The 24,186-nt window shown below is 46.2% G+C and overlaps 1 protein-coding gene across 1 annotated transcript in view; it reads right to left on the bottom strand.

Annotated features, from left to right (window-relative positions):
• Nucleotides 1–24,186, bottom strand: part of creb3l1 (cAMP responsive element binding protein 3-like 1) — a 139,996-nt gene that overhangs the window by 96,840 nt on the left and 18,970 nt on the right. The gene's annotated exons all lie outside the window — the stretch shown is intronic.

Here is a 24,186-nt window from a genome sequence, read left to right as displayed (position 1 = left end):
AGCAGGGGGTGGTGGGAGCAGCTCTGCAGCTGGGCAATGGAGATATGCCCCAGGGTCACTGGGACTGGGTGGACTGCCAGAAGCCAGATCCCCAGCAGGAGAGGGCCCTGCGGGTGTCAGTGATCAGTGAGAGGCAGGAGAGGGCCATGCGGGTGTGGGTGATCAGTGAGAGGCAGGAGAGGGCCCTGCGGGTGCGAGCAATCAGTGACTTCATCAGAACTGGGGCCATGCAATAGCAACAGAATTGGCATACAGGATAGTTTAGGATTAGGGTTGGTCAGGGTTAGGGTTATATGGGACACGGTGGGTCTTCATTGCCCAGAAGCTGCAGCAGTGCCATGAATCCTGTGTCCATGGAGAGCCAGACCCAGCACCCTCAGGGTCTGTCAGAGGGGCAGACACTCCAGCACTGCATCCATTGGTGTGTGTACCCTGGAAACTGCCGGCACAGGGAGAATGGGACACCAAGACTCACAGCCCTATGGCCGAGCACAACTGAGCTTTAAGGCGAGTTTCCTCTTTCTGTTACAGCTCATTGGAACGGTGCAGCATGACAAGACAGGGATGCTGTGAGCATGCAGATAGTGCTCGACCTGCAAGCTGGCTGCCTGTCCCCCGTCCAGTTGCTGGCATGTCTTGCTTTGCAAGCCTGAGCTTCAAGAGTGCCCTGCCAGTGAACAGTACAGTGCCAGGTGTTCGTGATGGCAATGATGCTGGATGAAGTGTCTGTGCACCTGATGCCCAGGGATCGCGCCTCAAAATGTTGTTGCCCAGTATCCAACATGGAAGTCAATTGGAACAAGCAGTGAGCTGGATCAACCAGGTCAACTCTCTTATTTCCTTGGCAATGTCTAGCTTGTTTGGTGAGTTCTGTAAGGTGACATGCTCTTTCAAGTCACTGATCATTAACTGTTGAGCAACAAAATGGGACTTTTAAACCACATCACTGTGTTTATACACAACACCAATGCAGATGAGATTACCATCTCCAGTGCAATTTATGCTCAGATGCCATGTACAGACATATCCCCAGGTCAGACAAAGTTACTGATTCTAGTGCCATGCTGTGCAAGAACAGGCCGATGTCCAACACACCAATCATGCACCTGAAGAGGAAGAAACCTCTCATGACTGTGCTGAGTGACAGCAACCAGCAACAAGATAAACCAGTTGGTCAACAAGAATGACGTGTACCTCTCCAGACCAGGACCCGATCACCTGATCGGCTGAGTTGCCAGAACTCCAAGGAAGTTGAAGTTTGAATTGTTAGCCTTGCAAAGTTTGCCATTTTTTTATTGTAATATTTTATCGTACAATTACTGAATTGGCAACACATGCCCACTTACCACCATGTTTGGGATCATTGTTTTATCTTTGGGAAATGGGGGATGTTGTGTTCTGTCTTATAGTTACTGTGGAGTATATCTTTAAGAGGCATGATTTTACATACGTGACGAGGAGTATAGAAGTCTCAGACTCCATCTTAACCAGGCCACATTTACTCATTTCACGGGATGTGGACATCACTGCCTAGGCCAGCATTTATTGTTCACCCTCAATTGTCCAGGGTGTAATTAACAGCATTGCGGTGAGTCTGGAGTCACATGTAGGCCAGACCAGGCGAAGGACAGCAGTGTCTGTCCCCAAAGGACATAAGTGAATGAGTTGGGACGTTTCCCCAACAATTGAGAACAGCTTCATAGTCGTCATTTGACTCTTAATTCCAGATTTGTTTTTGAGATCAAACTCAGCCATGGCAGGATTTGAACCTTCGTCTCCAGCACATTACCTGGGTTTCTGGCTTAATACTCTAACTGTAATACCACTGGGCCATCCCCTCCCCAAATCCTCCATTTGAGGTATGGCATTCTGATGAGAGTCACTACCATGAGTAGCTTAATTTGTACCCAGGCAATGAACTGCCTGTGACTGTAATATATTTATGTATCAGCAGCTGGAATGAACATTTATGGGATCTTTCATGTTACCCACATTTAGCACTTGCCTTATGGGAGGTCTTACTACATCAAGCTCAAATACTCTGCTGGAGGTAAAGACGATATTTCAGTAGCAGATCAGCGCTCAGGGAGAAGGGGATGGAAATTAGGGAAGTGTAGTGGTATCCTGGAAACAGCTGGTTTGGTGGGATCATGACACAAGCTTTCCAGGACAAGCCAAAAACTGAGAGATATTTATCTCCTGGGACCGATCATCCTCGCCTGGACATAACTGTCAGATTTTCCCAGGCTCAAGAAATTTGGTTGACTGAGTTAAGCTCCAGAGATGTAGTCATGCTTCAGAGACCAACCCAACTCGCTGGCTCACTGACACAGATCACCCTCCTTTATTGAGTTTTTAACAAAAAAATTCCACTTATTGTGAAGAATGGTGGGGTTAAAAAGAGCGAATTTCCATAGCACCTTTCAAGACCCCCATCCATACCAAAGTGCTTGCAACCAATGAAGTAGTTTTCAAGTGTAAACACTGTTATAGAGTCATACAGTCACACAATACAAGAACAGACCCTTCAGTCCACCCAATCCACACTGACTATGAGTTCCATCTGCCTGCATTTGGCCCATATCCCTCCAAACTCTTCCCGTTTATGAACTTATCCAAACATCTTTTAAATGTAATTATACCAGAATCCACTACTTCCTCTGGAAGGTCATTCCACACTCTAAACTCTCCCTGTGTAAAAACACTGCCCCTCATGTGCTTTTTAAAACATTCATTCCTCACCTTAAAGATATGCCTCTTAGTTTTGAACACCCCAACCATAGGGAAAAGACCCTTGCTAGTGACCTTATCTATACCCCTCATGATTTTATTAACCTCCATAAGGTCACCCCACAACCTCCTACGTTCTGGTGAAAAAAGGCCTAGCAATGGTGTATGAACTGCAACAGGAAATCTGTGCACAGAAAACTCCCAGAGAAACACTACCCTACAATGAACATATTACCCGAAATACATTAACGCTTATGCGCAGGACACAGCAAAAACGCTCCAGGTCTTTAAACAATCTCACCGGACAGTTTCTGTCCGACTTAGAGGAGAAATAAGGGCCTTGGTTCAGCCATGATCTCACTAAACAGCACAGCAGGCCTGTTGGGCTGAATGGCCTACTCTGCCCTTTTGTAGTATGATCTTATGGTCATCTAACATCTCATTCAAACGACAACAGCTCCCAACAATGCACTGAAGTGTTAGATTTTATGGAGTAAGTCTTGAGAAGCTCTATAAGTGAGAGTGCTACACTGAGCCACTGCACTCACGACCCCAGCGTACGTGTAATAACTCTTCAATATCTGATGGCTCCATTACTCCAGAGCGATTTAGAATTCTCTTTATTTGTTACTTCAATTGTACAACAGAACTGCAGGCTTTGAACACAGCAATCATAGAAGCCCTACAGCGTGGAAACAGGCCATTTGGCCCATCGAGTCCACATCAACCCTCCAAAGCCCATCCTACCCTGACCCACACCCCTACCCTGTCCCTGTAGCCCCTGCATTTCCCATGGCTAACCCACCTTGTCTGCACATCCCTGGACACTACAGGCAATTTAGCATGGCCAATGTACCTAACCTGTACTGCTTCAGCCTGTGGGAGGAAGCCGGTACACCCGGAGGAAACCGGCACAGACACAGGGAGAATGTGCAAACTCCACACAGATAATCGCCCGAGGGTGGAATTGAGCCCGGGTCCCTGCTAACCACAGATCCACCGTGCGATGGATTAAAAGAATCTGGATGTGTATATTTACAAATGCTGGCCACAAGATAATCCTGGAATTTGATGCAGCTCATTGCAAACACTGAACAAGAGTAAAGGAGAGTTTGCCAATGCAGGCCTGGGGCCCCGATGATCTTGGAAAAGATTGCAGTGAGAAATCTGCGCTGTTACTGCGGCATTAACCATCCAATTCAGGATATTGCTAAGTGAGCAATTAATGTGAGTTCGTGCACAGTCACTGCCAAGTTCAGTAATGGCGTGATCCACATCGCTGCTGGTGCTGTTGTACTGTGAGGCTTTGCTAGTGACAGGCAAATCTGTGGCTAATGGTATACTGGAAATGGTACACTGAAAGTCCTGCTTGTAAAAGCGTACACAAGGCTCTGTTGGTATGCACGCACTGCAAGGTCCTGCTGGAAATGGTCTACCACAAGGTCCTGCCAGAGAATGTAAACTGCAATGTCCTACTGAAAGGTTCCTGCTGCTAATGACATGTTGAGGGCCCTGCTGGTAAAGTCTTACTATCTGGATCAAAGTCCAACATCAGGTTTTGCAGAATTCTGGACTCGCCCAACCTGAAGCCCGAATGCTTCGCCATAGAAACCACGTTATGCTATTTTCAGATTGTCTGTAAATACGGTTTTACAAACAAGTCCAAACAGCCTGTGGGAGTCCAGCATTTTTTTTTCTCAGCACGGGAGAGAAACAAGGGCAGTCTGTTCGCTGCAATCTCGCGGTCAGACCTCAGCTAGAAAGCACCGGGTCTTCCTGCAGTTTGCCCCACTGTTTAACACGAGCCTGCAAAGTGTTAACTGCTCTCCTTCACAGAGAAGCCAAATGCAGTCACTTCCCATTGTAAATAATGGAAATTCCTCTCGTTCCTCTGACTCGGAGAGTAAGAAGATCCTTCACTGGCTGTAGTGTCGAGCTGATAATGGAAAAAGCATGTACACACTCAGCCGATGTGTCAGCTCCAATTGATTGGTCTCGTTCTACCCTATAGGCTGCAAGCTTACAACTCCACTGCTAGCAGCTCTGTTAGCTGGGAGGACCAATGGGAGGACAAGGTAACCACGGAGAAATGGTTGCTCCCTGCAGGCAAATCAACTGTTTCCTTTCTTCCTTCCCCTCCTCTTCTTCTCTGTACCATTCCCCACATGGTTAATGTAAAAGAAAACCCAACTCTGACTTACTCCATCTACCGGAATTATCCCTAAACTCACACAGGCTCCCCTAAGACAGGGAGGGGGGCTGCACTACCTTACTGGTTTGCTCAATACATCCATGTTTGCTGGGGTTGGAGGAGGGGTGGGTGCAAGTGGGAGGTGCATAGGTTTGGGATTTGTGGGAATATCGTGGGAATATCTTTTTCCTATGTATATTTAATGGCACAGGGTGGGTACGTTAATGGCTCATTTTGAACACTGGGCATCGAAAGAAGAGAACGTCTGAATGGAATACAGGAAAGTAGCAACTATTTTAGTGACCAGTCCAATCCTTCACATTTCTGACATGCGTGTGCAGTATGTTGACATTTTCACGGTGGGAACGACAGTACTGCATTACAAAGCGGGGGGAGGTGATGGTCCAGTACTATTACCGTTGGACTATTGACCCTGAGGCCCAGAGCACATGCTGGGGACCAGGTTCAAATCCTGCCATGGCAGATGGTGGAATTTGAATTCAGTAAAAACCTGAAATTGAGAACCCGCTGTTAGCCAGAAAAAAACCCAATCTGGTTCACTGATGTCCTTTAGGGAAGGAAACTGCCATCCTCACCTGGTCTGGCCGACATATGACTCCAGGCCCACAGCAACTTAGTCGGTTCTTAACTGCCCTCTGGGCAATTAGGGACAGGCAATAAATGCTGTCCTAGCCAGTGATGCCATCATTCCTTGAATGTTTAAGAATAATGAGTGTATTCCTACTGTGCGATAATAAATCATGGTGATGAGAGAGCATCAAACTTTATTGACCTTTAAACAGCCCTTATCCTCAGACAAAAGTTTACAAGTTGTTTTATAACCACAGGATGTCCTGAGTTGATTTACAGCCAATGAAGTCGTTCTGAGTAACTGCAGGAAATGCAGCAGTCAATGTACAGACAGCATGCTCCCATGAGGAATCCCTATGTTGCCGATCATCATCTCATTCATTTTTAGTGATGTTGACTGAGGGGTGTACGTGGACCAGGACACTGGAAGAGCTTCCAATTGCCTCTTTGAATTGTTCTATGGGATCTTTCGCAGGCACTTGAGAGGGACAAAATGGGTGTTCCTTTGACATCTTATTTGAAAGTTGACATTTCCGACACTATGCCACTCTTTCTGTGCTCCACCAGAATGCCGTAGTGTGAACTGTACGAGAAACAGAATGACCAACCCTCAGACTCAGAAGCAAGCAGAGCTCCAAACAGCGTCAGGGAAAATACTATGTGGAGAATAAGTGAACAAACCAGTCTGGGTTCTCCAAATGCTGGCTGGAGCTGTGATACCTGCACTCTAGTGCCAAGGCTAATTTGCAATTGGTCCTGGGCTCATCCACGTGAGTTTGGTAGGGTATGGGTTGTACCATTGCAACAAGGGATGCCATGGCAGATGCTGCAAGGTAGCGGCATGGCAGGTGACATTGACACATTGGGGGTAACACGGGCTGGTACCACTGACCGACGGGTTGATGGAATGGGAGGCACCACTGGATCGAAGGCAGGGGTATGGTATGGCAAGGTACACACCTTTGGCACATAGAGGTGGCATGGCGTAACGCAGAATTAAACTCTTTCCACATCTACAAATGCTTACATCTGCCCCTCTTTCTGTGACTGATTGGTCCTTTATAATGCAGCACATAGTGTCTCTCTGTTGCATAACCTCGAGCTCTATGTTGCCTAGGAACTAGGTGAAAAGGATGGTTCCATGCCATTAGCTTGTATCTCATGTTGGCACAAGGCCTCTTCCAGGGCTTCAACATTCTGTGGTTATTTGGGCAAGGAAATCCCCATTGAGGGGGGTGCTTTCAGCACCAGCAGGAAGTGAAGGGGAGGGGAGAGTAGAATTGGAGGATGCGAGGGCAAAGGGGCAGATGGTAAGGAATCCAGCCTGTGGAACAAACTGCTCACATTGTCAGTGGGTCCCGAATGTCAAGCACAATGGCCGCCATATTGGGGTGAAAGTTCAGCTTGAAGCAAAGATCTTATCCCGCTATAATGCAGATATTTCTTTAAATACTGAAGCCATATTGCAAGCAGGTTATCATTGTGAGCTCACGTCAACTGTTACTAAGATTTTCACTTATCTATCCCCTGTCATGACCCCAGAAGGTCACAGAGAGCCCCACAGCTGTTCAGAAGTGCGGTCACTGTTGCTATCTGAGATACCAGGCTTCCCAAAGTCTTAAAAGGTTTACCTTGAAATTTCACTGGGCAGTCCGTTTCAGGATTATGGCTGTTTGCACGAGTCAGCAGTCAGCAGCTATTTAATGGGAAAGGAAGAAAAATGTCCTGTTTAGTGAGCCAATGTCGACCAGCAAGCTGGTAGCCATCAGAGAAAAGTAGCTTTGAAAGTCTGAATGTGCTCGTCTCTCTGTGCGTCATTATTGTTGCTACCGCAGATTTCGAAAGACTGGTCCAAGTCAACTCTGATGTCGTATGATGTACAGCAGGGGGTCAAGGGGCCAAGGTCAAGGGTCAATGGTCAAAGTCCCATGACTTTGTGGACCCAGAAAGCCTCTACATTTTTTTCCAAAACAGCAACTCGCATTTATACACCACCTTTAATGCTGCAAACCTATCCCAAAGGACTTCAGAGTTATCTCCAAGAGACAGGCAGAGAATCTTTGGGAGGGAGTTACGGAGCTCAGGGCCCAGGCAACTGGGACACAATTGTCAAAGATGGAGTTTGTTTTTAATTCATTCACCGGATGATGGCTAGGCCAGCATTTATTGTCCATCCCAGTGGGAAGCTAAGAGTCAACTACATTGTCTGTGGTTGGGAGTTACATGCAGGCCAGGCCAGGTAAAGATGGCAGTTTCCTTCCCTAAAGGACAGGCATGAACCAGACATTTTTTTTGCTGGCAATTAGCAATATGGCAGCTCAGCGGTTAGCACAGCTGCCTCATAGTGCTTGGGACCTGGTTTCGATTCCAGTGATTGTCTGAATGGAGTTTATGTGTCCTCTCATGTCTGTTTTTTTGTGCCTACAGTCGAAAGATGTGTCTGCTAGTTGGATTAGGCATAGTAAATGCCAGTTTATGGGGATAGCTTGGGAGGCTGAGTCTGGGTGGAATATTCTTCCAGAGGTCAGTGCAGACTTGATGGGCCAAATGGCCTCTTTCCACACTGCAGTGATTCTGTGGTTTCATGGTCATTGTTAAACTCTTAATTCCAAGTTTCAACTGAGTTCATTTTCCACCATCTGCCACAGTGGGACTTGAACCCTGGTCCACAGAATGTTACCTAGTTCTCTGAATTAACAGAGATATCGAGGTGTAGAGCTGGATGAACACAGCAGGCCAAGCAGCATCAGAGCAGCAGGAAAGCTGACGTTTTGGGCCTAGACTAGGTCCAAAACATCAGCCTTCCTGCTCCTCTGGCGCTGCTTGGCCTGCTGTGTTCATCCAGCTTTACACGTTGTTATCTCAGATTCTCCAGCATCAGCAGTTCCTACTATCTCTGAATTAACAGTTCAGTGATAGGCCATCACGATATATTTCAAAGTCAGGATGTTGAGTGGCTTGGAGGGGAACCTGCAGGTGGCGGTGTTCCCATGTATCAGCTGCCTTTGTCCTTCTCGATGGAAGTGGTCATGAGCTTGGAAGGTGCCATCTAAGGATCTTTGGTGAATTTCTGCAGTACATCTTGTAGGTGGTATGCACTGCTGCTACTGAACGTCGGTGGGAGGGGGTGGATGTTGAAGGTGGTGCATATAGTGTCAGTCAAGAGGGCTGCCTTGTCCTGGATGGTGTCGAGCTTCTTCAGTGTTGTTGGGGCCGCACCCATCCAGGCAAGTGGGGAGTGTTCCATCACACCCCTGGCTTGTGCCTGGTAGATGGTGGACAGTATGCTAGCAATTGCAGAAATCCAAGCCATTTAAAGTGAGGAGGCAGAGAAAGAGACATCAAGTTTAAAGCAGGAATTCTACAGTTTAGAGCCCAGGCAACTGATGTTCTCGCCACCAACTGTGCAGCAATTAATATCAAGGATGCTTCAAGAGGCCAAATGAAAAGAGTGCAGATATCCTTAAGAGTTGGGAGTCTGGAGGTGATAAACAGTAGTAGGGTATTGAGGGATTTTGAAATCAAGAATGAGAATTAAAGGATCAAGGTGTTACTTAACTGGGAGCCAGCAAATTCCAGAGGCAAACATACATTAGAGGTTGAGCCTTGCTGCGAGTTAAGACAGAGATAACAACATTGTGAAAGATCTTCGGCTTGTGATGGGTAGAATGTGAGAAACCAGCAAGGAGGATATCAGAGTAGTCAAGGCTACAGGTGAAAAGGCAAGCTGAGGCAGGAGTAGAACCAGCCAATCAATCATTAGAGAGGGATGGTCTGTACTGGTAATCATGATATCAAAATTCATCATACTCGTTTAAGAATGTGACTGGATGCAAAATAGTTGTTAAAATCTGTCGGACTGTTACTTAAAACTCAACTGGTCCACAAATGTAACTTCAGAAGGAGACTACCTCCTAACTGGTGCCACTGCTGTCAAGGTGCAGTCGAGATAGATCACATCTAAGGTCATTTCTGCTGAAGTTAAATGGGGTCTGTTATCAGATCATCCCTGTGCCTCAAATGTAGGTAAATATAATCTTGTACATGCAAACAGACTTGTTTGATAGATAGAGTCAAATTCCAGTGTTTATTTCTTCATCTGCGACTGTGCAGAACCAAACTGCTTTAGTGACTATGCCTGAATGTAAAGATATTTTTATGAATAAGGCATATTTTTGTAACAAAGAAACCTCTCCCTGACTACTGTCTCACCCAAGCTGATGATGCTTAACTGCTGTCAACAGCTGATCAGCTGTAAGAATAAGCTTCATCAATGACCTCACAGGGCAATAAATGTTGGCTTCTGCAGGAATGTTCACATGCTAGGGACAAATAAAGAATAAATCTTGCTTGATTTCTTATCTAGCTCGCTAGCATAGAGGCGGGTGCCTGACTCTTAATAAAGCTGTGTGTGATGGCCTGAAACTGTTATACTGCCGAAGAGAAATGGGGCACTTTACACTATCCCGGAGCATTCCATGAAAATTGGCATGGGCACAAGTTCTGGAAAGCCATTCACTGGCAGATTGCACCGCGCTGACACACAGCCAGTTATACTGGTGCACTCTGTGCCAAGACTTCAACTCAGGGAGATTCCAGCTTCAGGGGTTTTGCAACCTATGACATAATGACAGGTTTCAATCAGGAAGCAGGAAAAATACAGGGAGTCTTCCAGCTCAGTGCGGGAATGCTGGCAGGTATAGTGAGGAAAGCAGAACTCTCCAAGGTTCAACAAACACACCACCTTGAGGCACACACTGCTTGGCTCACAAGCCACGCGCAGTCTCTAATTTTGTGCAATTTGGGTGCTTTGCTGTGGTGGTAGGCATTAGCCCCAGCAAACAGAGTTACCATATGAATAGTTAGCACATTCTAATAGCCTTCTTCTCTTCATAGAGGTGTTAGTCCATTTGTAATGGCATCTCCAATTTATTCATACAACTTCCCTAATATAGTCAGAAGGTGCTACAGAAAATGGAATTTACTTCTGAAGCACTTGACAAAATGTTAGGGCTGAGAGAGTCAGAGTGATGTACAGCGCAGAAACAGACCCTTCGGTCCAGCTCAACCATGCCAACCAAATATCGGCAATTAATCTAGTTCATTTTGCCAGCATTTGGCCACTATCCCTCTAAATCCATCCTTTTCAAGCATGCATCCAGATGCCTTTTATTGAGTCGTAGAGCTGTACAGCACACAATGCAAGAACTTGGTTAAAGGGTTAGTTTTTATGGAATGTTAAGGAGCACAGGCAGATTTAGGGATGCAAGTTTAGGATTTGGGCAGCAGAGGTTAAATTAGTTAAAATTAGAGATACACAAGAAGCCAGAATTAGAGGAGAGTGGATATTTTGGAGGCTGTAGGCTACAAGGATTGGGAGGGGTAAGGCGGTGGAGAAATTTTAAAAATAAGAATTACATTTGAGGTGTTGTCATACAAGGACAGCATATAGGTCAACAAGCAGAGGGATCTTGCATAACAGGACATATACAGAAACTAAATTAAATGGATTGGTGCTGCTAGTAAAATAATAAACCGTGGAATGTCAGTGCAATGTTTATCCATGTAATTTCAGCAAAAGTCCCTTCTAGATTTAAAAGTTTTAACTGTCAGTATTAAAAAACTTCATAAAAACAGGTCTAAGGCAGAATTCTTACTCTGGACTGTAGATGCATTCAGAGAGAGGGACAGTGCCCTGTTATTTGGCTACACAGCGTAATAAATGCCTGTATTGTGTTAAATGTGCCACTAATAGATCAGAAGAGGAGCTTTGCAATGGCTTTTGATCTGAGGTTAGAAACTGGGACAGGTTTGAATTCTGTCAGGTGAAATTAAATAGTTTGCCACCGCCCGAGACAAGCCTACAGGCCCGCGGTTACCATGGTGATAGTCCCTGTTTTAATATCATGTATCTTAGCGAGTAACATTTAATTGAGTCAAGACAAGGCTCTCTCTCTTTCACACATGGGTTTCCACATGCTGGTAAAATGTGTGTTACTGGTATGATAACATCATTTTACTGCCTGTTAATATGTAACATTGGCTCACAATGACTTTCCAAGGGGCCTATCACTGGGTCAAGGAAGGAACAGCCTGTTTCAATCCCTTTCAAATCAGATGAAGATATGCACACCACTCGCACTGGTGTGTGCCTGTGCTGGACACTCTCTGACTGATTCCACCGGTTATGAAAAGGAGAGCTTTAAATCATTTTAGTTGTGCCTGCAGGAGGAGTAGGCCTTTGGCAACATGGAAGCCAACGCGCTTCTCCAGATCATATAACTGAACAGCCCCGCACTACCATCTTGGAAGCTCAGAATGATCTTTAGCATGCATTGCTGAATCCAGGCCATAAACCCACAACCAACATCAATAAACATAGACAATCACACATGCATACAATTTATGTCTCATGTGTACTCATGCAAACACGTAATCTCTTACACGCAAAAACACAGATTATGCATGAACATATTTTCATGATTTAGAATGTGTTGTTTAATTAAACCAGTCACTAACCTGACCCCAAATGAACTGTTCAGCAGATGGCCTATATACCAGATCCAGATTTTTTTTCAATGAGTGGCAATCTCACGCCGTTTCTCACATTTTGCAGAAGAGGGGAGCTCTGCATTTCTGACAGGATGTTCTGATTGGGGTGGGAGGGAGGGGACAGGTCTGATGGACTGAGTCATGGGTCCCAAGGAGGTCAGATCAGAATCTGAGGGGTGTAATGGGATCTGAGAGAGCGAAAATACAAACCTTAAAATCCAAGATTCAGAATGCTGCCAATTTAGTCGCATGGTAGATCATATCAGGTCATAAAGCTTGAACCCATACTCATTACAGTTTGGAAGAATGAAACATAAACCTTATTGAAACATAGAAGATTCTTAATGGACTTGACTGAGTCAATGTGGAAAAGTTGCTTCCCCTTGTAAGAGAATCTAGGACCAGAGGGCTCTGAGTAAAGGGTCACATATTTAAGACAGAAATTTCTTCTCTCAGTGGAGAGTGAATTTGCATAATTCTTCACCACAGAGGGCTGTAGAAGCTGGATCATTAAGAATATCCAAGTCTGAGATTAGCAATTTTTAAAATCAGTAATGGAATCAAGGGCTATGGGGAAAAGGCAAGAAAGCGCAGTTGCGGATTATCAGATCGGGCACGATCTCATTGAATGGCATTGCAGATTTAATAGGCTGATTGGTCTACTATGCCTTTTGTTTTTATAGTAGCTCTGGATCAGTTGGTAGCACTCTCCCTTCTGTCCCAGAAGGTTCATATTACCCTCCAGTGTTTTGGTTCTGCAACAAGAGAGTGCTGTACTGCCATCCGTCATGTGAGATGCTGGACCAGGTTTGCTGGTTCCTCAGAAAAAGGAGTTTGGGAAAACTTCTCATCAGCCTGTTCAGAGATGTTATGGAGCAGGTAGGGACACTATCTATGTGCCACAACAGCCCTGGACGAGCAGCTAGATCTAATATTCTGGCCAACGTTTACGCCTCAATCACATCATTAAAGCAGCTTATCTGGTCATTTCTATATTGTTATTTGTGAGGGCTTGAAGTGTGTAAACTAGCTTTTGCATTTCCAAGAGATAATGGGAACTGCAGATGCTGGAGAATCCAAGATAACAAAATGTGAAGCTGGATGAACACAGCAGGCTCAGCAGCATCTCAGGAGCATAAAAGCTGATGTTTTGGGCCTAGACCCTTCATCAGAGAGAGGGATGGGGTGAGGGTTCTGGAATAAATAGAGAGAGAGGGGGAGGCAGACTGAAGATGGAGAGAAAAGAAGATAGGTGGAGAGGAGAGTATAGGTGGGGAGGTAGGGAGGGGATAGGTCAGTCCAGGGAAGACGGACAGGTCGAGGAGGTGGGATGAGGTTAGTAGGTAGGAGATGGAGGTGTGGCTTGGGGTGGGAGGAAGCGATGGGTGAGAGGAAGAACAGGTTAGGGAGGCAGAGACAGGCTGGACTGGTTTTGGGATGCAGTGGGTGGAGGGGAAGAGCTGGGCTGGTTGTGTGGTGCAGTGGGGGGAGGGGACGAACTGGGCTGGTTCTGGGATGCGGTGGGGGATGGGAAGATTTTGAAGCTGGTGAAGTCCACATTGATACCATTGGGCTGCAGGGTTCCCAAACGGAATATGAGTTGCTGTTCCTGCAACCTTCGGGTGGCATCATTGTGGCACTGCAGGAGGCCCATGATGGACATGTCATCTAAAGAATGGGAGGGGGAGTTGAAATGGTTCGCGACTGGGAGGTGCAGTTATTTATTGCAAACCAAGCAGAGGTGTTCTGCAAAGCGGTCCCCAAGCCTCCGCTTGGTTTCCCCAATGTAGAGGAAGCCACACAAGGTACAATGGATACAATATACCACATTGGCAGATGTGCAGGTGAACCTCTGCTAAATATGGAAAGTCATCTTGGGGCCTGGGATAGGGGTGAGGGAGGAGGTGTGGGGGCAAGTGTAGCACTTCCTGCGGTTGCAGGGGTAGGTACCGGGTGTGGAGCCCTCCAACCCCACCACACCCGGCACCTTCCCCTGCGACCGCAGGAAGTGCTACACTTGCCCCCCACACCTCCTTCCTCACCCCTATCCCAGGCCCCAAGATGACTTTCCATATTAAGCAGAGGTTCACCTGCACATCTGCCAATGTGATATACTGCATCCACTGTACCCGGTGTGGCTTCCTCTACATTGGGGAAACCAAGCAGACACTTGGGGACCGCTTTGCAGAACACCTCCGCTCGGTTCGCAACAAACAACTGCACCTCCCAGTCGCGAACCATTTCAACTCCCCCTCCCATTCTTTAGATGACATGTCCGTCATGGGCCTCCTGCAGTGCCACAATAATGCCACAAGAACGTTGCAGGAACAGCAACTCATATTCCGCTTGGGAACCCTGCAGCCCAACGGTATCAATGTGGACTTCACCAGCTTCAAAATCTCCCCTTCCCCCACTGCATCCCAAAACCAGCCCAGTTCGTCCCCTCCCCCCACTGCACCACACAACCAGCCCAGCTCTTCCCCTCCCCCAACTGCATCCCAAAACCAGTCCAGCCTGTCTCTGCCTCCCTAACCTGTTTTTCCTCTCACCCATCCCTTCCTCCCACCCCAAGCCGCACCTCCATCTCCTACCTACTAACCTCGTCCCACCTCCTTGACCTGTCTGTCTTCCATGGACTGACCTATCCCCTCCCTACCTCCCCAACTATACTCACCTCTCCACCTATCTTCTTTTCTCTCCATCTTCGGTCCGCCTCCCCCTCTCTCCCTATTTATTCCAGAACACTCACCCCATTCCCCTCTCTGATGAAGTGTCTAGGCCCGAAACGTCAGCTTTTGTGCTCCTGAGATGCTGCTGGGCCTGCTGTGTTCATCCAGCTTCACACTTTATTATTTTGCATTTCCAATGCCACACTAGGGTAAAGAAGTTTTATCATAAACACAAGTCTTTGCCTTTCTTTCTGATCAGAAACCAAAAATGGAGTGGAAAGAACATGAGGAATTCCTCTTCAATTCCTCTTCTTGTATTAGTGTTCCCATGCTCTGTGGATGATGACCTCAAGCTTCCAAATTAAACACAGGTTTCAATATGTCCCAGTTAGCCCACAGCAAAAATAATAAGCTTTGTTTGGAAACATTGGGCAGATCTTCACACTGGACAGAAAGAGCTTCAAAAGAAATACAATTCAGTGGAGACATTCAACAGGCCTCTGAATCGATATTGTCTGCTTTGAATTATTGACAGAAGTCAAAGTGACCTGGAGGGGCTGGTATAGCCGAAAACAGCGTGACTGGGAAATAACTGAGACTAGACAGGTGGAAGAGAATTGACAAAGGATAGTGTTCAACTCCTTCAGGAAATGAAAAGCCGTACCGTCAGGATGCCTATGGGAGAATCTATTCTTGGCAACACATCCTAGTGCTGCAGCTTATAGGGTTCTTGCTCTGTACATCAAAGGGATCACAGATTAAGATATGTCCTTTCAAATTTGGAAGTTGGATTTGAATGGAGTTCAGACCAATTGGAACGGACTCCTTCGAGGTTTCTCAGTAGAGTGCAGAGTCTGGGTCTATTGCTCTCCACATGAGCTTCCTCCTACTTGAATTTTCTCCTCATGTCTTGGTCACAGATCTCTCTGTTCCCTCCTTCCTGACTTATGCACCAGGTCTGTTTCAACCCGTTCCCCTTCCTCACCCTACCCCATGTGCAAAGATCTGTTTCCTTCACCTCGCCTCCCCCACCACACCACCCTCCACCAACCCCCAGAACTATCCATATAAAGATCCAAATTGTCAATGTTTGTTTTTGAAGAGATTTCAGTGCGTGATCGCCGCAGTTCTGTGTGGGTGTGAATCTGTCTATAATTCTGAGCTAATTGACCTTACACTGACAACCTCACTGAAAGAGACCAAATCAATGCCTGGTGACTGAGAGCACTCTCTATGTCGCGCGAGTGTCACTTTGTGTTAGAGTGGTTACTTTTGAGATGCACAGAATTTACACAGCATCCTCCCTGACCTCAGGCATGTCCTAAAGTGCTTTGCAGCCAATCTGCTTTGAGGTGTATCACTTGTAAAGGAACGCAGATGGCAGCCATTTTTGTCACAGTTTCCACAAACACCAAGGGAGCAGATAATTTATTTTCGCCACATTGGTTAAAGGATAAATATGGACCATATTTCTCTTTGAAATAATGTTATGCGATCTTTCCTGTTGACCAGACATCTCCTCTGTAAGATGGCATCGCGGGAAATGCCGAACTCCCTCAGCGCTGCAGAAGGGCACTCTCCGTCTGGCCTGAGCTCTGTCCAACCCGAAGGCTCGCACAGATATACATGTAAACATATTGTCGTGATTTATAAAGTGCTGTTTAATTAAAGTCAGCAACGGGCTTCAGTCCAGACAAATTAATTGTCTGCGGTTAGGGACACATGGCTTGCTAATGTTCCTTTCAAGAAAGAGATCTTGCTCCACGCTGACACTTGGTGCAAAGAGTGGAAAATATTGCTCCCACCCTGAACTGAAGTCCCTATCTCAATGCAATCGGTTAGTCTTTCGCCAAGCATATGTACTGAAGAGATACTTGTGATAAATGATTTCCTTCAGCTGTTTTCTGTACTTGACATCGTAAACAAATGTCCAAGAATGTTGTTTGGTCACTGATTCCAAGGCAATTTTCTCAACATGTTTCCCATTTCAGTGCAATTAGTGACCAGATTAAATCTTTATGCACTTCTAACGAGCAAGGAAGGTCATTCCCAGCTCTCCCCATGGCACTTCTGTACTCTCACTATCCATCAAATGCCAAACAGAAGACGTAACACCATGACCTTTTTTTGTTTAAAAATGCATTGAACATGCGGAGAGACTTAAAGAGAGCCTGGTGGAGAGATTGGATATCTCTACAGGTACAGTGGTATTGCATTCATATTAGATTTAGGGAGGCGATGGCCTAAAGTATTATCACTGGAACTTGAATCCAAAGATCCCAGATAATGTTCTGGGGATCTGAGTTCAAATCCCAATAAGGCAAAAGATTTGAATTTGGATTCAGTACAAATCTGTAGTTAAGAGTCTAATGATGACCAGGAAACCATTGTCAGTTTCTGTGGGACAAACCCATCTGATTCACTCATGTACTTTAGGGATGGAAATGGCTGTCTCTGCTCGGCCTGGCTTATATGTGACTCCAGACCCACAGCAATGTGGATCAATTCTTAACTGAAGTAGGGTCCCAACCTGAAACGTCGACTTTCGTGTTTCTCTGATGCTGCCTGGCCTACTGTGTTCCTCTAGCTCCACACTGTATCAACTCTTAAATGCCCTCTGGATAATTAGAGATGGGCAAATAATGTGCAATGCTCACATCCTTCAAATGAATAAAAGTAAAACATGCATTTATTCCTTACGTTTTAGACTAAAATATGGCTGGGCGTGCACATATTTGCAAAGTTGTACCAAACTATTGGAATATGAGCTTCCTCATGGTTGTGGGGGCGGCACTAGAGGCATTTCTGGATCTGGTCCACAGTTTGGAAAGGTTGGTGACACTTTGGACATAACTCACAACCTCTTTGCTGCCAGCATGTGGGAGTGGCAAGTCCCATTGAGTCTCAGCGTTGAACATCTGTGCTTTTGGTGACAGTGTTGCCAGCTATGACTTAGTGACCGCGCTCTGCACTCAGTCGGAACATCGTGGGTTCAAGCTCAAACTGGGAAACATATGACACAAGGCCCCCACAAGGAGGAGACTGGCAAACTGTGCTGATAAATAGGGAAGTGCTATTGCACAGCTGAATGCAAGTGTAAGAAAGGACAGCTATTTAACACGTGTACAAATTACGGTGAGTGGCTTCTGACCCTCGTAGCAAAGTAGTTTATTTTGCAGGAAGTTCGGCTGGTTCTGACTCAGTGGTAACCCAGCAAGTAAACTTGGGAGGGGTGGGGGGGTCACTTTTAACTAGCACCTCTTAATCACGTGGGTAAAAGCAAGGAATGTGGGCTAAAAACTCAATCCAGACCCATTTCCAGGTTGCCTAGTGACTCAGCCCAGAGCTCAAGGAGATAAGGGACAGATCAGACACAACTTAATTGCGGGCTCGAGCAGACCAGTGGCACTGAATGGTCTATTCCATAATCCAGCTTCACTGTATCTGGGAGGCCTAATGATCAATGGAAACTCAGACCTAACTGACAAACTTGGGATGTCAGTCCACTTGACAAGGCAGATCTATTTGATGAAGAGTCACTGGACCCAAAAAGTTAACCCTGCTTTCTCCCCGCAGAGAAACCAGACTGCCAGACCTGCTGAGTTTCTCCAGCAATTTCTGTTTGTGTTTCAGATCTCCGCTCTCACAGTTCTTTGCTTTGTTTGAGTGTTTAGCTCAATGCTACATCTTTTACAGGCACGCCCACCTTGAGGGAGTTCCATTCCTGTTTCAAACAGGATTTCTGTTCTATCTTTCCCCTTTTTTGCCATCATTACTTTTGCTTCCCCTCCTGCTATTTGACAACATTTTGTTTCTTGCAAGACTCGCTTCTGCAGGCACATGGTGTTCCTCAGGGACTGCCTCCAGCTCAGATTCACCACACGTGGATTCCAGCAGAAGCTTCATCCTTTCTGTTTCAAATGCACAAAAGAGCATGACTTGTCCATAGTTATCTCCATGACTTGCAATGCTCCTCAGACAGCTATTCTGAGATCTAGTCCTCCTTTCAGTGAATGGGCGATGGGGGGGCTGCACGCTGACAGTGTGTGCCAGGGATGGGAGAGGTGCAGTCTGCATTGCCAACTGAAGAATCTTGAGTAGGTCAGGCTTAAGGCCTATCAGATCAGGCCCATATCCTATCAGATGGGTGCAATGAATTGCACAGCCCTCATTCAAAGGAGATTAGGGCCGTGTGCCAGCCAACGTTTTGTTTTCAGCTTAACGTCAAAGCAGTGACTATCTGGCCATTATCCTGTTGTGGGGCCTTGCTTTGTGCAATTGGCCGCCGCATTTTTGAAATGACACCAGTAAGTAGCTGCACTTCAAAGAGCACTTCGCCAGATGTGAAACACTTTTGGGGTTACGTGAAGCATTACAACAAGCACAATTCTTTCCTTCATATTTTGGCCCTCTTTAATCGCACTCTATTTTCTTACAGGTGAGAATTCTGGACAGAAAGGTTTCCAAAAATGCCTCAGTGGAAGGGTGCAAACAAACACACGTTAGACAGGAACCACTGCCAGCATATTGTGACCATGTGTTCCCCATGAGCCTGGCTTGATGCTTTGCCCTCACGTTTCAATAGAGACACTGTGCATCCTGATCTAATTTGATGCCGTTTGAATTCTGTATTGATCACACATTCTGACAATAACTCATGGCCAGCTTTCTTTGTAGCTGTTCCAGCCCAGCTGTAGCTGATCTGTGAGCACTTAAACACTCAGCTATTTGACACCAATCTCAGGACAATGCCTATCAAATGGACAGAACTTGCAAATGAGACCAAATCCTTTCGCATCTCAGATGGAATGTTTTGTACGTGTTTCTTTGTAATTGCTAACACAATAACAGTGACCGGGCGGCGCTAGAGGAAGCAATCAGGGTAGCAGCTCTTTGACAGCAATGCTTAAAGGTGAAGCCTCCACCAGGACAGGAAAAGCATGTGTATGGGAGCACCTCTGTAAGGCCAGGCTCCCTACACCACCGCATACCACCCTCCAAGCAGCTGCAGGTTGGGGAGGTTGCTGGGTACAGACTGTCATTCATCTCCGTCTGGAGTGTACCTTTGCAAAGGAAGCCTGGAGAGAGATGCAGTGGCTTTTGTTGAGGTTCATCCTCAGCAGCTCAGCAGGGCAAGACTCCGGTGCTCCACGGGTCTGTTCCCCAGGATGCACACAGAGACAAACATCGACTGCCCCTGGAGGACCATCAACTCGGTGGAAGACGCTCTTGAAACTTGTTGGTCTTCCAGAGCAAGGACTTGACCCCGGCTGAGTGTTGCAGACTGGCCCATTCCAAGGTCCAGGACTATGTGCTGAGGGATGCACTAAAGCTTGGGACAGCTGTAGCTAAGGCACAGTGGGGAAAGATCCCCATCTGAGGCTTTCATGCTGAAGTTAAATGGGGGTCCATTTAATTATTGGGCCCTCCCAGTGTCTGAAATGCATGTAAATATAGTCGTGTATAAGTAAGAAATGCCTTTGGTTTGTTTGCTGCAGAGTCAAACTCCAATGTTTGCTTGTTTCTTCATTTGCTACAGTACACAGCCAAATTGATTTAATGACTATATATTGATACAAGGACACTTTTAGGAATAAAATGTATTTTTGAAATGAGAAGAAAGGGAGCAACCTCACTTCTAATGTGCTGTATGTGTCAAGCACCTCCCAACTTGGAACTGTATTCCTATTTCCCAAGTTACCAACCTTCCCAAGGCTTCCCTAGAGTCTCTGGGAATTGTGGATTATCCTGGAGCAGGTCACTGGGAGCAAACCAGAAGGATTGCGAGAATGTTAAAAATTAACTGTGCTTTATTTCATTTTCTTTGAACACATGCTACTGTGTGTCGGGAGCAGTCTTAGAGATATGAAAATAAGGGAGTCTGACTTCACATTGCCATTGGAGGGAAGAGATCATGTGATGAAGGATAGATTCCAAGCTGGCTAGGCCAATAGCCCTTGGGTCAGAAGCTTTGAATTGATAGCACTGTGGAGCATTTTTATCATATAGACCACAGCGATTCGACACAAAGGCTCACCAATAGCTACCCAAGGGCACCCCAGGAGAAGAGCAATGCCTGGCACACTTGTCAACCGAACCTTCAAACCGAGAATGCTGCCATGGCTTTGGTCAGCTGTGGGCTTTGTGTGAGCGTGAACTGATTGAGATCTAAATGACAAGGCTGTATAACCTTCACTGAGTTATTCTGTCCAAGGGTCCCATTGATCATTTGCATCGTCTTCACGCTGCAGGACAGGGATGATTCCAACAGATCGCCAGAACATGCAAATATGGGAAGAGGTAGCAGGGAACTGTTAGCGTCTGGGCAATTATTGCTATTGAAAACAAGAGCTGTGGCCAATGCAGAATATGTCAGTCTGAATGTTACAGCATTTCCTGAGTGTAACCCTGTGCCTCCATTACCATGGCAACATTTAGTTGGAGTAGGGGAAAAATCCTGGGGTTTTTTGCCAGAACTGAGGGAGAGATTTCTTTGTGAGTGTACAGAGCCTGAGCTGACTGGGGATGCATTTTTTAAAATCTGTGCCCATACCTGACCCTTCGTAATTTCCATATTTCACTATTCCCAGGCTGTCAAGCCTGAAAATTAATTTTCCATCCTGATCCGAATTATTTTCGATCTTACCTAGTTCCACACCACCCCACTCACACATCACTTCTCTGCTCGCTAATCCATGTTGGCTCCTTCCTGCCAATTGTCTCCAATTTTAAGATTCTCTTTCTTGTGTTTATATCCTTCATCTATTCAACCCTACTGATCTCAGGAACCACTTAGAACCCTATAAATAGCCCTCCCACCCACTCTACATTCCTCTGACTCCAGACTCTCATTCACTACCAAATCCCATCGGAACGTCATGTCTTCGGGATCAGCATTGTGACATTCTAACACTTAAATTTCCTACCACTTTGAGACCCCTTATTAACTCAGTTTGATGCTTTGCCCTCACATTTCAATAGGAATAATACCTACTGGAACTAAACATCTGCTTAAGCCAACTTAAAACTAGCCAATTTGACCGAGCAAATATCCTAATATCTTCTGTATGCCTGTTCCCATCTCTGCTCACGGTATTGTGAAGGTCTTTGGGTCCTGATCCTAGAGGAACATGGGAATTAGGAATGGGAGGAAGCAGCTTGAGCCCATTCTGCCATTTAACACAATCATGGCTGATCTTATCCTGTCCTCACCTACACTCTCCTGCCTGCTCCCTATAGTGCTTTTTCCTGCTTTTCAGCCGAAACAGCAGGCCAAGCAGCATCTCAGGAGCACAAAAGCTGACGTTTCGGGCCTGGACCCTTCATCAGAGAGAGAGGGCCAGGCCCGAAACGTCAGCTTTTGTGCTCCTGAGATGCTGCTTGGCCTGCTGTGTTCATCCAGCCTCACATTTTATTATCTTGGAATTCTCCAGCATCTGCAGTTCCCATCATCTCTTTCAGCAGAAACCCATCTATTTCTTTCTTGAATCTATTGATTGATTCTACCGCCACTGCACTCTGGAGCAGTGAGTTCCGCAGATTCACAATCCTCTGACACAAGTTATTTCTCTTCATCTCAAGTTTTGAAACTACGCCCCCCCCCCTCACTTCATGTCCACAACCTTTTGTTCGAGACTGTCCCAAAAGGGGGAGCACCTGTTCAGTGTCCACCTTATCAATTCCCTTTTGCATTTTGTATGCATCAGTTAAATCCCCTGCCCTCCTCATTCTTCTCTAGGCTAACAATAAAATGCAAATCATCATTGTTTATTCTCAGGGAATTTTTCTACCTAATGCTGGCTCTACACCAGTCTAAATCTACTGAAACCTGTGCGGTATGGATGTTGCTGATCTCTCCTGTGGTCTCAGTTGTGGTGCCTTCACTGTAAGGCTGATCTGTGTGTGAGAAAGGACACAGCAATTTAGTGAGCCCATCAGCAGGTTAGAGCTGGCACGAGTTGAGCAAACTGTGTGAACAGGAGGATCCCCTGCATTCTCCTCTGTCCAAGGCTCACAGCCTGCTCAGGTATGGGGATTAGTGTGGACCCTACCTCTGATGTGCAGCTTCACAGGGCTGGAACACATTATTCTGCGTGCGCAGTCCGTGTACAGGATGTGCAGGTCAACCTGACCTAACCACAGGTCGAGACAAACGCTGTGGGTCAGCTACTGGAACAAAATAACTAATCCACCTAACTCAGCGATGTGGCCGCCAAATGCAGAGATGCTCAACAACACTCATGATGAAAAGGAGTCACTACACTCACTGCGAGGTCTGCCACTTCCACTTAATATGCTTACACCTAGGTTTAGACGCTGGTGCTTGTAGAGGTGAATCTGATGGTGTGGGTACGACTCAGACAAATAATCTCAAGAATAGGATTATCGTTGAAGTTGACTCTTGATGAAGTCATTCTGCAGCAGTTCTGTGATCGCTCCATGTATCAGGAAATTGTGAGCTCAAATCCACAACCCCATACCCCCAACCACCCACCCGCCCCGAACAACAGCAAACCCCGTTGTCAGACGACTCATATTTTGGACGGGCTGTTGAACATTGGGTTGTCTTTCCTCAGAGCTAGTATTCAAATCGGCAAGCATTTTGCTAAAGGCACCATCCAAATGCAAGTCTTATTTTCCTGCTTGTGTATCATGCCCTCGAAAGCACAGCAGTTCTCTCTGCTCTGAACAAAAGACTTTATTAATAATGCAAGTGGTGCTAAACTTGGCAGGGGAGCTGGTGATGGAGAAGAACACTGTAGCGTGAAGAAAGATCTAAGTTGGCTGGGTATCTGGGCAGAAAGGCAGGAAATGGAATTTGGTCCAGAAATGTGTGAGGTTATCTGTTTTGGGGAGCCCCATAAGACAAGGGAGATACACAATGAACAGTAGGATGCTGGGAAGTGTAGGGGAGACAGTGTGATCTTGGAATGCAAGGCCCTCATACCTTGCGAGGCATCTGCTAAATCGAACTCGAATGATAGGACTGTCAGCAAGTCCTACAGTGTGAAATACCAGCTAGAGCACAGCTGGGGTACTGTGGGCTGCTCTGACTGGCTGGTGTACAAAGGAGGTTTACCAGAATGTTGCCTGGGCTGAACAGTTTTAATTATGAGGAAACACTGGACAGGCTATTGTCATTTTCTTTGAAAGGAAAGAGAGCTATAAAGAGAGACCTATGTGTGTGTGACATGTCTGATCACAAATAACCATAAGTGTGTCACATGCTGGATCACACACGGTTTCAAGTAGGGCAGACAGTGGGTCCCAGACCTTTGAACATGCCTCCAGCAGTGGATCAGACACGGCTAAGGAGTGTGTCACCCATTGGATTAGATGTGGTGAGGACTGTATGACTGTGTGAACCCCTCTCGGTTAGACTGAGCCAGGAGAATGCTAGACAGTGGGTCACACACATGAGTGGCTTATACAGTAGATCCAAAGCCCTGGCAG

This window comes from Stegostoma tigrinum, chromosome 17, assembly GCF_030684315.1.
Source record: "Stegostoma tigrinum isolate sSteTig4 chromosome 17, sSteTig4.hap1, whole genome shotgun sequence".
Lineage (NCBI taxonomy): Eukaryota > Metazoa > Chordata > Chondrichthyes > Orectolobiformes > Stegostomatidae > Stegostoma > Stegostoma tigrinum.
This window is presented reverse-complemented; position numbering and strand designations above follow the sequence as displayed.